The 8,955-nt window shown below is 44.0% G+C and overlaps 1 long non-coding RNA gene and 1 other non-coding gene across 2 annotated transcripts; both read left to right on the top strand.

Annotated features, from left to right (window-relative positions):
- Positions 1 to 2,421: 2,421 nt before the first annotated feature.
- On the top strand, positions 2,422 to 6,088 carry LOC148120832 (uncharacterized). Its single transcript, XR_015738676.1, has 2 exons — positions 2,422 to 2,871; positions 3,775 to 6,088. It is a non-coding gene; the product is annotated as an uncharacterized LOC148120832 (long non-coding RNA).
- LOC148120833 (U2 spliceosomal RNA) lies at positions 2,917 to 3,107 on the top strand. Its single transcript, XR_015738950.1, has one exon. It is a non-coding gene; the product is annotated as a U2 spliceosomal RNA (small nuclear RNA).
- Positions 6,089 to 8,955: the final 2,867 nt, after the last annotated feature.

Raw genomic sequence — 8,955 nt, 5'->3', positions numbered from 1 at the left:
CTTTCACTAAACCTCTGAGAGACAGGATGGGAGCTGGCTAATCTAGGAAACCAGGAAGCAGGAAACCGTGTAGAGGAGGCTGTACTGGTGTGGGGAGAGAGGTGCCCTGGGAAGGGGCAGTGGAGTAGTAGTGCTGACAAGCTTGACTGAAGGGTCAGGGTGTCAGGCACATTAGAAAACCATCAACACATGAATGAAGCGTTGGGGACAGTGAGATGGCCCAGTGGGCGAAGGTCTCTGCTATGTCGCCCGAGGACCTGAGCTCCAATCCCAGGGATCAGTGCTGGAAAGAGAGGACTGACTCCTGTAAGCTGTTGTCTGACCCCACGTGGAGCTGTGGTCCATGACCACCCTCCACACATCTACACACATACATACATACATTTATGCATGCCTAATTTTTAATTTTTTTAAAATGTTTATTTATTTATTATGTATACAGTATTCTGTCTGTGTGTATGCCTGCAGGCCAGAAGAGGGCACCAGACCCCATTACAGATGGTTGTGAGTCACCATGTGGTTGCTGGAAATTGAACTCAGGACCTTTGGAAAAGCAGGCAATGCTCTTAACCTCTGAGCCATCTCTCCAACCCCCACTCCTAATTTTTTAAAAGGTCCATTTTAGGGTCTGGAGTGATGTCTCAGCAGTTAAAAGCACAGCTGCTCTTTCAGAGAACCCGAGTTCTATTGCCAGCACCCACATGGTAGCCCAGAACCATCCCTACCTCCAGTTCTGGGGGATCTGTTATACTCTTCTGTCTTGAGAGAGACTAAGGCAGGGTGTGGTCATATACATTCAGCAAACACTCATACACCTAGTGTCAAAATAAGTAAACCTATTTTGGTCTTCTTAAGATATTTCTCTAAATTGATTTTGATCTTGAACTTATCTGAAGCCCTGAAATTCTATTTCTAAAATAGAAAAATAATCCATTTTAAGTTGAATATAAGGAAGATCTCCAACTAACTGGTACATAATGTATTAAATCTACTTAAATCTGACTGTTTTCCTAAAAGAAATCAGGGGTTGTTTATGGTTGCTAGAGTCCCAAGTTTGATGCAAATTGTAAATTTAACTTCTGAGTGGTCTACAATGCTATCTACTTGCAATGAAAAATAACAATGCTGAAAACAGCCTGGTATTGGCATAAAAACAGACAGGAGGGCCAATGGAACCAAATAAAAGACACAGATATCAATCCACACACCTACAAACATCGATCTTTGACAAGGAAGGAAACAATATAAAATGGAAAAAGAAAGCATATTCAACAAATGGTGCTGTCATACATGGATATCAACATATAGAAGAATGAAAATAAATCCATATCTATCACCATGCACAAAACTCAAGTCCAGATGGATCAAAGACCTCAACATAAAACCAACCACACTAAACCTCAAAGAAGAGAAAGTGAGAAGTACACTTGAACACATTGGCATAGGAGACCACTCCCTAAATATATCTCCAGCAGCACAGACACTGAAAGAAACAGTGGGTTAATATAAACGGGACCTCCTGAAACGGAGAACCTACTGTAAAGCAAAGGACACAGTCAACAAGACAAAACGACAGCCTACAGAGTGGGAAAAGATCTTCACCAACCCCACATCAGACAGAAGTCTGATCTCCAAAATATACAAAGAACTCAAGAAATTGGTCATCAAAAGAACAAATAATCCAATTTTAAAGAAAAGGGGAGCATACAAACCTAAACAGAGAACTCTCAACAGATGAATCTAAAATGGCTGAAAGACACTTAAGGAAATGCTCAACATCTTTAGCCATCAGAAAAGTGCAAATCAAAACAACTCTAAGATTCCATCTTACACCTGTCAGAATGGCCAAAATTGAAAACACTAACAGCTTATGTTGGAGAGGATGTGGGGCAAAGGGAACACTCCTCCATTTCTGGTGGGAGTGCAAACTGACACAGTCGCTTTGGAAATTAGTATGGCAACTTCTCAGAAAACTAGGAAACAACCTACCTGAAGACCAAGCAATACCACTTTTGGGTATAAACCCAAAGGATACTCAATCAAGTTTTGGTATAAGGAACTGTGCCGGGTGTGGCGGGCCACACCTTCAGGGTGACAAGGCCAGGTCGATCTCTGAGTTTGAGGCCTGCCTGGTCGACATTGCACATTCTGGAATAGCAACAGCTACACAGGGAGACCCTATCTCTCAAACTATAAAAGAAATGAACCTGGCTGTTGGGCCAAGCTGACATGGGAGGATCACCAAAAGTTCCAGATCAGTCTGGACTTCATCTGCTAGAGACTGCATGTGGAAAACAATACTTATAGGAGAGGAATTAACGGGGGGGGGGGGGGGAGGGGGGAGGGGGAGGCGGCACGTAACAAGCCAGAGCAACAGTTACAGCAAAAGAGCCGAAATTACCCATCCAAGGCTCAGTCCACCCTTGAGCAGATCAGAAAGTCTCTTCCCTAACACGCAGTTAGGCACCGACCCCTCTGCTCAGCCAGGAATATCAGTCATCCCGGGGAGAGACGCGACGCATAAGGGACTAGATATAAGAGGAGGAGTGTGGGGGCGAGGGAGGGAACCTCTTTTTGGTAGTTGTTGTCAAGTCTGTGTCCGGAAATTGTGAAAATGCTGGGAGAACCGCTGGCATCAGTCCTGTAGCACCCAGACCGAAAGCGCGTTGGGCGGGGCATGCAAATGAAGACACGACCCAGTATCCTGGGAACTCTGGGAACGAAAACGGAAAGGAAAAAAAAAAAACTTTCGCCCTTCCTTGCATTTTCACGAGCTTTCTACGGAGTAAAGTCGTGTTCACGACAGAGCAAGAGAGTTCGTGTCTGGTGAGTGTTTGTCGGAGCGACCGTCTTTGTCACCGTGAAGTAAAGGTGGGTTCTCCTGTTAGTGGGGCAAGACTACTGCACGGTGTCGTTATCGCTTCTCGGCCTTTTGGCTAAGATCAAGTGTAGTATCTGTTCTTATCAGTTTAATATCTGATACGTCCTCTATCCGAGGACAATATATTAAATGGATTTTTGGAAGTAGGAGTTGGAATAGGAGCTTGCTCCGTCCACTCCACGCATTGACCTGGTATTGCAGTACCTCCAGGAACGGTGCACCCCCTCGGGGGAGTATTTGTGGTCTAAGAATAGCTTATGTCTTTCCCCTCATACAACCTGAGAATATTAGGGTATTTCCTGTAACTCGTGTGAATTTTGTTTTACTGTTGTGAGGCTTCCAGTTTAGTTATTAGTTTTTTTGTCACTGTTGTTTTTTTGACGCAGAACGTCACTAATGTAGCTGTGCTCGTCCAGACGGTGTGTGAGTTCCAGGGCTGCACAGAGAAATCCTGCCATGAAAAAACTAAGATCAAAAGGTTTTAGTTAATTTTAATCCCCATGTATATGAGAGAAAAAAGCAAATTGAAAAAAAAGGCATATACGAAATCCTATTTTATTGTACTATCGCACCACGAGTTTCATCTACATTTCTAGGATAATTAAATGCTGGGGTTTGTGCGTTTGTTTTTGGAAGAGACTCTATCCATCTGTGTTCACTGTGGCGCTACTCACAGGAGCCGAGATGTGAATGGCTCTTTCTCCCATCTGATGAATGAATGGGCAAAGGAAATGTGTACTTGGAAGTTTTCCTCTCCTCTTTGCAGAAGGGGAAAGAATTAGATTGTCTCTTGCATCTGCAGTTTTTCAGTTGCCTTTAATTCAAATAATTATGTCAAACAGCATAAATTGGGGTAGCATATGCAACCTCTGTCTAGAAACCTTTGCTTACAGACCTCCTGGATTCCTTACCTGGGAACTGCCACTCTTCACGGAGGACACAATTGTCACCTGTACCATCTTCTCACAGTGACCCGTGAGGAGATGAAGGGAGAAGAATGCTTCTATCTTATGTTGCTCTGTGGCCCAGTCCCCTGGAGTTCCGGAGCCCCCATCCCCTGCCTTGCCCTAGTTTTAAGACCTTCATGAAGTGAAGTGCTAACCCACAGGCCTGAGCTCAGGCTGCAGGAAACCAGCCTTGCCGCCCCTCGCTGCTCAAAGGCACCAAGGTCTGCTTGCTGCGCCTAGGCTGTGACCTGGAAGATGCTTTGTCTGCCGTGTGGGAGACTGCAGAGTGGGAAGGGGCTGTGGAACATCAGCCCCAACAGGCACCAAGAGGAGTGTGCCTATGATTATAACTCAGCAAAAGCATATCTGCCAGTGTGCTAGCACTGGAAATGAAAGAACAAAATTGAGTAACAATTGGGGGCGTTGTGAAAATAAGGATGAGGGTTTTGTATTTGTATTTTGATTTGTGTGTGTGTGTGTTTTCCTCTATAATACACTTTTTATAGAAAATATACTACTTACACATTTCCTAAATCATTCAAACAAGATTTAGAATAAGCTAGGCTTGGTGGTGTAGGCCTGTTATCCTAGCTACTCTCGGGGCTGAGGCAGGAGGATGACGGGTTGAACATCAACCTGGGTAACTTAGTGAGACCTGGTCTCAAAATATAAAATAAAACCCAGTCTGGGGTTATAGCTTCATGCTAGAGTTCATAGCACATGAGAGGTTGGTATTAAAGGTGCATGCTACCATGCTTGATTAAAAATTATTTTTAAAAGTCCCATTCATGAACGGGGTCATCTTTTCTTTTCGCTGAAACTGTACATATGCAATATCAAGGTTAAGTGATCCATGCTTCTACTACAATTCTCCAAGTAATTTCTTTGAGGTTCTGGATTCAAGTGATTAGGCATGGCTCTACCGCGCATGCTCCTTTGCAGAGTCAACTATTTCTGAGACATGAGTACTCATTTTTGTAATCAGATGCTGATATCAGTCTCCCCCCCCCCTTATTTAAGTAAAAGAATTCTATATGTCTGCTAGGTTAATGGTACAGGTATACAATCACAGACATAATAAGACATTGTTTGGGGGTGGGGGTTGAAGAGATGGCTCAGTGGTTAAGGGAGAGCATTGCTCTTCCAGAGGACCTGAGTTTAATTCCCAGTCCCCATGCTCAGTGACTCACAACCAACTATAACTCTAGCTCCAGGGGCCTCCATGGGCACCTACACCTATATGCATATACATACACATAATTTAAAAATGAACCTTTTAAAAAAGGAAGGCTAAGGACGTAGCTCAGTGTTGCAGGCTTGTCTAGCACATACAAGGCTCTGGCTTTGACCCTCAGCACTGGGAACAAAAGCCAACACCACCGCCAACACCCTAAGTTAACAAGTGTGATGACAGAGTGTTCTGTGCCCTTCACAGCAATATAAATAAGATGTTTCTTTTCTGCACCTCACCCCCTAAATCCTACTTCTGGGAATTTGTAAATATACCAGTAAAAGAAGGGGCTGCACGCCTATGTGTCTGTCTTCATTTTTGTTTGTTTTTTGTTTTTCAAGACAGGGCTTCTCAGTGTAGCTTTGGAGCCTGTCCTGGAACTAGTTCTTGTAGACCAGGCTGGCCTCGAACTCACAGAGATCCTCCTGCCTCTGCCTCCCGAGTGCTGGGATTAAAGGTGTGCAACACCACCACTCGTCTGCCTGTCTTAATATTAATAGCGCGGAATTGCTAGTGACACATCCAACAGAGTGATCGCCGAAACTCTGTGAGCAGCGAGGGTGCGTGAAGCCACTGAGAAGGACACTTTGAAGACTGTGCTGTAACGGATGTCGGAATACGGTCAAAAGAATGACGCATGGCGAACAAGGCCTTGAGGAACCATGAGGGAGGCTCCAGGAGAAAAGGCAGAGGACCTTTTACCTCAGGTGCATTTTGTTCCCTGGATTGTTCACGGACCTGATTTTGTGCCTCGTGTATTAAACGTTTACACTCATAAGGCAAGTTTATTCTTGTTGGATGTCAGAACATAGCTATAGAACCCAATCTGGTCAGTGTACCCTGAATCTGGATATGGCCTTCTACCTTGCCTTCATGGTTTCCCAGATATAATCTATAGTGCGAGCCAGCAATTGTTTTTGAATTGATCTTTTCTGAGGAAGTTCTGGGAAAGGGCTACTCTGTCAATATTTAGTATGCGCTTACTGGTGTTTATTTATATGTTTTTCTGATCATGTTTTTTGAACTCAACATTCCTTGAACCATTGTTTTCTTTGTTACATTTGCATATAAAAGTGCACTGAAACTGAGGTGAGGTTGTCTACAGCACTAGACTGTAGTCTGCCCTGTTCTTTCAGGTCCTCAGATCCCAGGTCCAGCAAACAAGGTCTGAATAGGTCAGCCCAAGAGTCGTCACACGGAGAACTGCCTGCATCTGTCAGTCGTTGCTACAAAACAACCTTGAAATCTCAGTTGTAAAGGATCAATATGTATTTCTCATCAATACATTTACTGTCCGTTGGGCTCCCTTGACCTAGTTGTAATTCCTTGAACTTGGCCCTGAGCTGAGTTCAAGTTGGTTTCGCATGTTTCTCGTTCATCTGTGGCTGATGGGTCATCTAGGGCCGGCACTTTGTATGCCGTCAGCATAAAGGCAAAAGAGCAAAGATGCCGAAAGCACACAGTCAGCCTCTACACACAGCGCAGTTACTGAAATGTCATTGTGCAGCACAAGCGACATGACCAAGCCCACGTCACAGCACCAACAAAATATCTATAGCTCTCTTTCTAAAATAGGTTTTGTTTTAAAATTTTCATGCATGAACATGGTATCTACCTCCCTCAACTCCTTCCCAAATTCATGAGCAGGATTTTTTGTTTGTTTGTTTGTTTGTTTTTTGAGACAGGGTTTCTCTGTATCTTTGGAGCCTGTCCTAGCTCTTGTAGACTAGGCTGGCCTCAAACTCACAGAGATTCGCCTGCTCTGCTTCCTGTGTGCTGGGATTAAAGGCGTGTGCCCCATATAACAATAATATTTATTATTATTTTTATATATGTATTATTTATACATATATATTATATATGTATTATGTGCATGTGTATATATAACATGCTAAGTTCATTTAGCTTTCTTTGCTTGCATGTATATGTGTTCAGGGCTAACCTTGGGATTAAGATACTCCCAAAGTTATGGGATTTGGTGTCTGTGGGAGCTGATCTCTGCAAGCACCCAATTCTCCCTGTCTTAGTAGTCATTGACCTCCTGCAGCTTTTTGCCTAGGGCTGGGACTATGCAGACGTTCCCTGTCCCCACTAGCATGTCAACTGGTAGCGTCATTACGCGGGTCATGTTGAGAGCTCATGGGTGCAGCTCCCCTGTTGTGTCGAGGAGATTCAGTCTAGCAGCAGGCAGGGGTCATGGTCCCATGGTTCTCACAAACTTTCCTCCCCACTTTTCCAAGATCTTCCCTGAGCCTTAGATGTAGGGAGTTGTGTTGCAGATGTATCAGATGGGACTGGCACCTCCACTCACGAATTACCTGCATTTTGATCGGTGTGGGTGTCGGTAACAGTCTCCATCTGTTGCAGAAAAACGCTTCTTTGGTGAGGGGTGAGAGCTGCACTTAACCTGTAGAAGGACAGTTACTGGGAAAACAAGTCACACTGGCTTAGGGAAGGAGCAGCAGGAAGCTCTCGTCTCCGGTTTATGTCCCCTCTAGCCATGTGTAGTTGGCTAGGTTTACGGTACTAGGCATGAATTCCTCCTGCTCCTGTTGAGCAACCCTTAAATCCAATCAGACAGCCCTTGGTAACCAAAATAAAGGTGCCACTATAGCACAATTGTGGCCATCTTGCCAGGCCAGTCACTGTTGTGGTTCCTGGGCTTTCCAGTGAAGCGGGACTACCAAATGCATCTCTCCCTTGGCAGCGTCCATAGAATCTTCTAACACTGCAACAGCCAGTCATCAAGGAGGAGGCTCCGAGGCCAGTTCCAGATCATTTCCTCCAAGTCCTGTGTCACAAGGGTGTGACTTCTTCAGCAATAGGGTCTTCCTTCCAAATTCTGGGGGGCAACCAAGTGCAGCAGCAATAGCCTATGTTGTTGTGTTTGGGGGTCCTCTTGGACTATGGGTCAAGAGAACTCAAGTGTCTCATGCATGGTACTGGAGGCTTTGTTAGTTCATGGCTCTTTTGGGGAGCATTATCACCCCAAGTGTTGTAACTTCTTTAAACTATATATCTGTGTATACACGTACACACATATATTACATGCAATTTTAGGTAAGCATAAAATCATAGGGTCTATATGTCTTATGAAACATTCTTAGTGTTATTTCTTGCCCCCTCTGTATTGCTTACCTTCCCTCTCCCTGGCTAAAGCCCCACTCCAATTTCCCTGTTTTCTGCTTCATAGCACTGTGCCAATCTAGAGCTCCCCTGAATTGCTCCCTTTTTACTTCCCTGGTTTCTGGGGTTACTCTTGTCTAAAGATTCTGAGCTAAAGACCACAGATAAGAAAGAACATGTGGCATTTGTCTTTCTGGGTCTGGATTACTTCACTTGGCATATGGTCTAGTTCCATCCATTTACCTACAAAATTCATGACTTCATTTTTCTTTGCAGCTGAGTAGAATTCCTTTGTATACATGTCCCTTTTCGTTATTCATTCAGTTTTGAAGGTCATTTAGGTTGTTTCCTAGCTGTTGTGAATACAGAGGAAATGGGCATGGCTGAGCGTGTTTACAGTGGAGTGTGATGTCAATGAGTGCGGCTGAGCGTGTTCACAGTGGAGTGTGATGTCAAGTCCTTTGAGAATATGCCCCAGGCGTGTCTCGCTGGTAGATTTATTTTTAGCTATTTGAGAATTCTCCACACTGATTTCCAGAGTAGCTATACCAGTTTTCAATATCTAGCTCTACTGTTAGGATATGCAAAGGGAAGAATTAAAGATGAATGTGAAGTATTAGGCACAGTAGCACTGTAGCAATGCTTTGCAAAAAATTAAATGGAAGAAGCAGCCATATAGAATAGAAAGTTAATTGCAGAACTTGCAATGTGTGTAACATATCTTAAAGGAATAGAAATAAGCAAAAATGAAAAAATGCACCAGATCAAGA

The sequence above is a fragment of the Myodes glareolus genome, chromosome 9 (genome assembly GCF_982192425.1).
Source record: "Myodes glareolus chromosome 9, mMyoGla1.1, whole genome shotgun sequence".
In the NCBI taxonomy this organism is placed as follows: domain Eukaryota; kingdom Metazoa; phylum Chordata; class Mammalia; order Rodentia; family Cricetidae; genus Myodes; species Myodes glareolus.
Note: the sequence above shows the minus strand (reverse complement) of the source record. Positions and strands in the feature narration are given on the sequence as shown.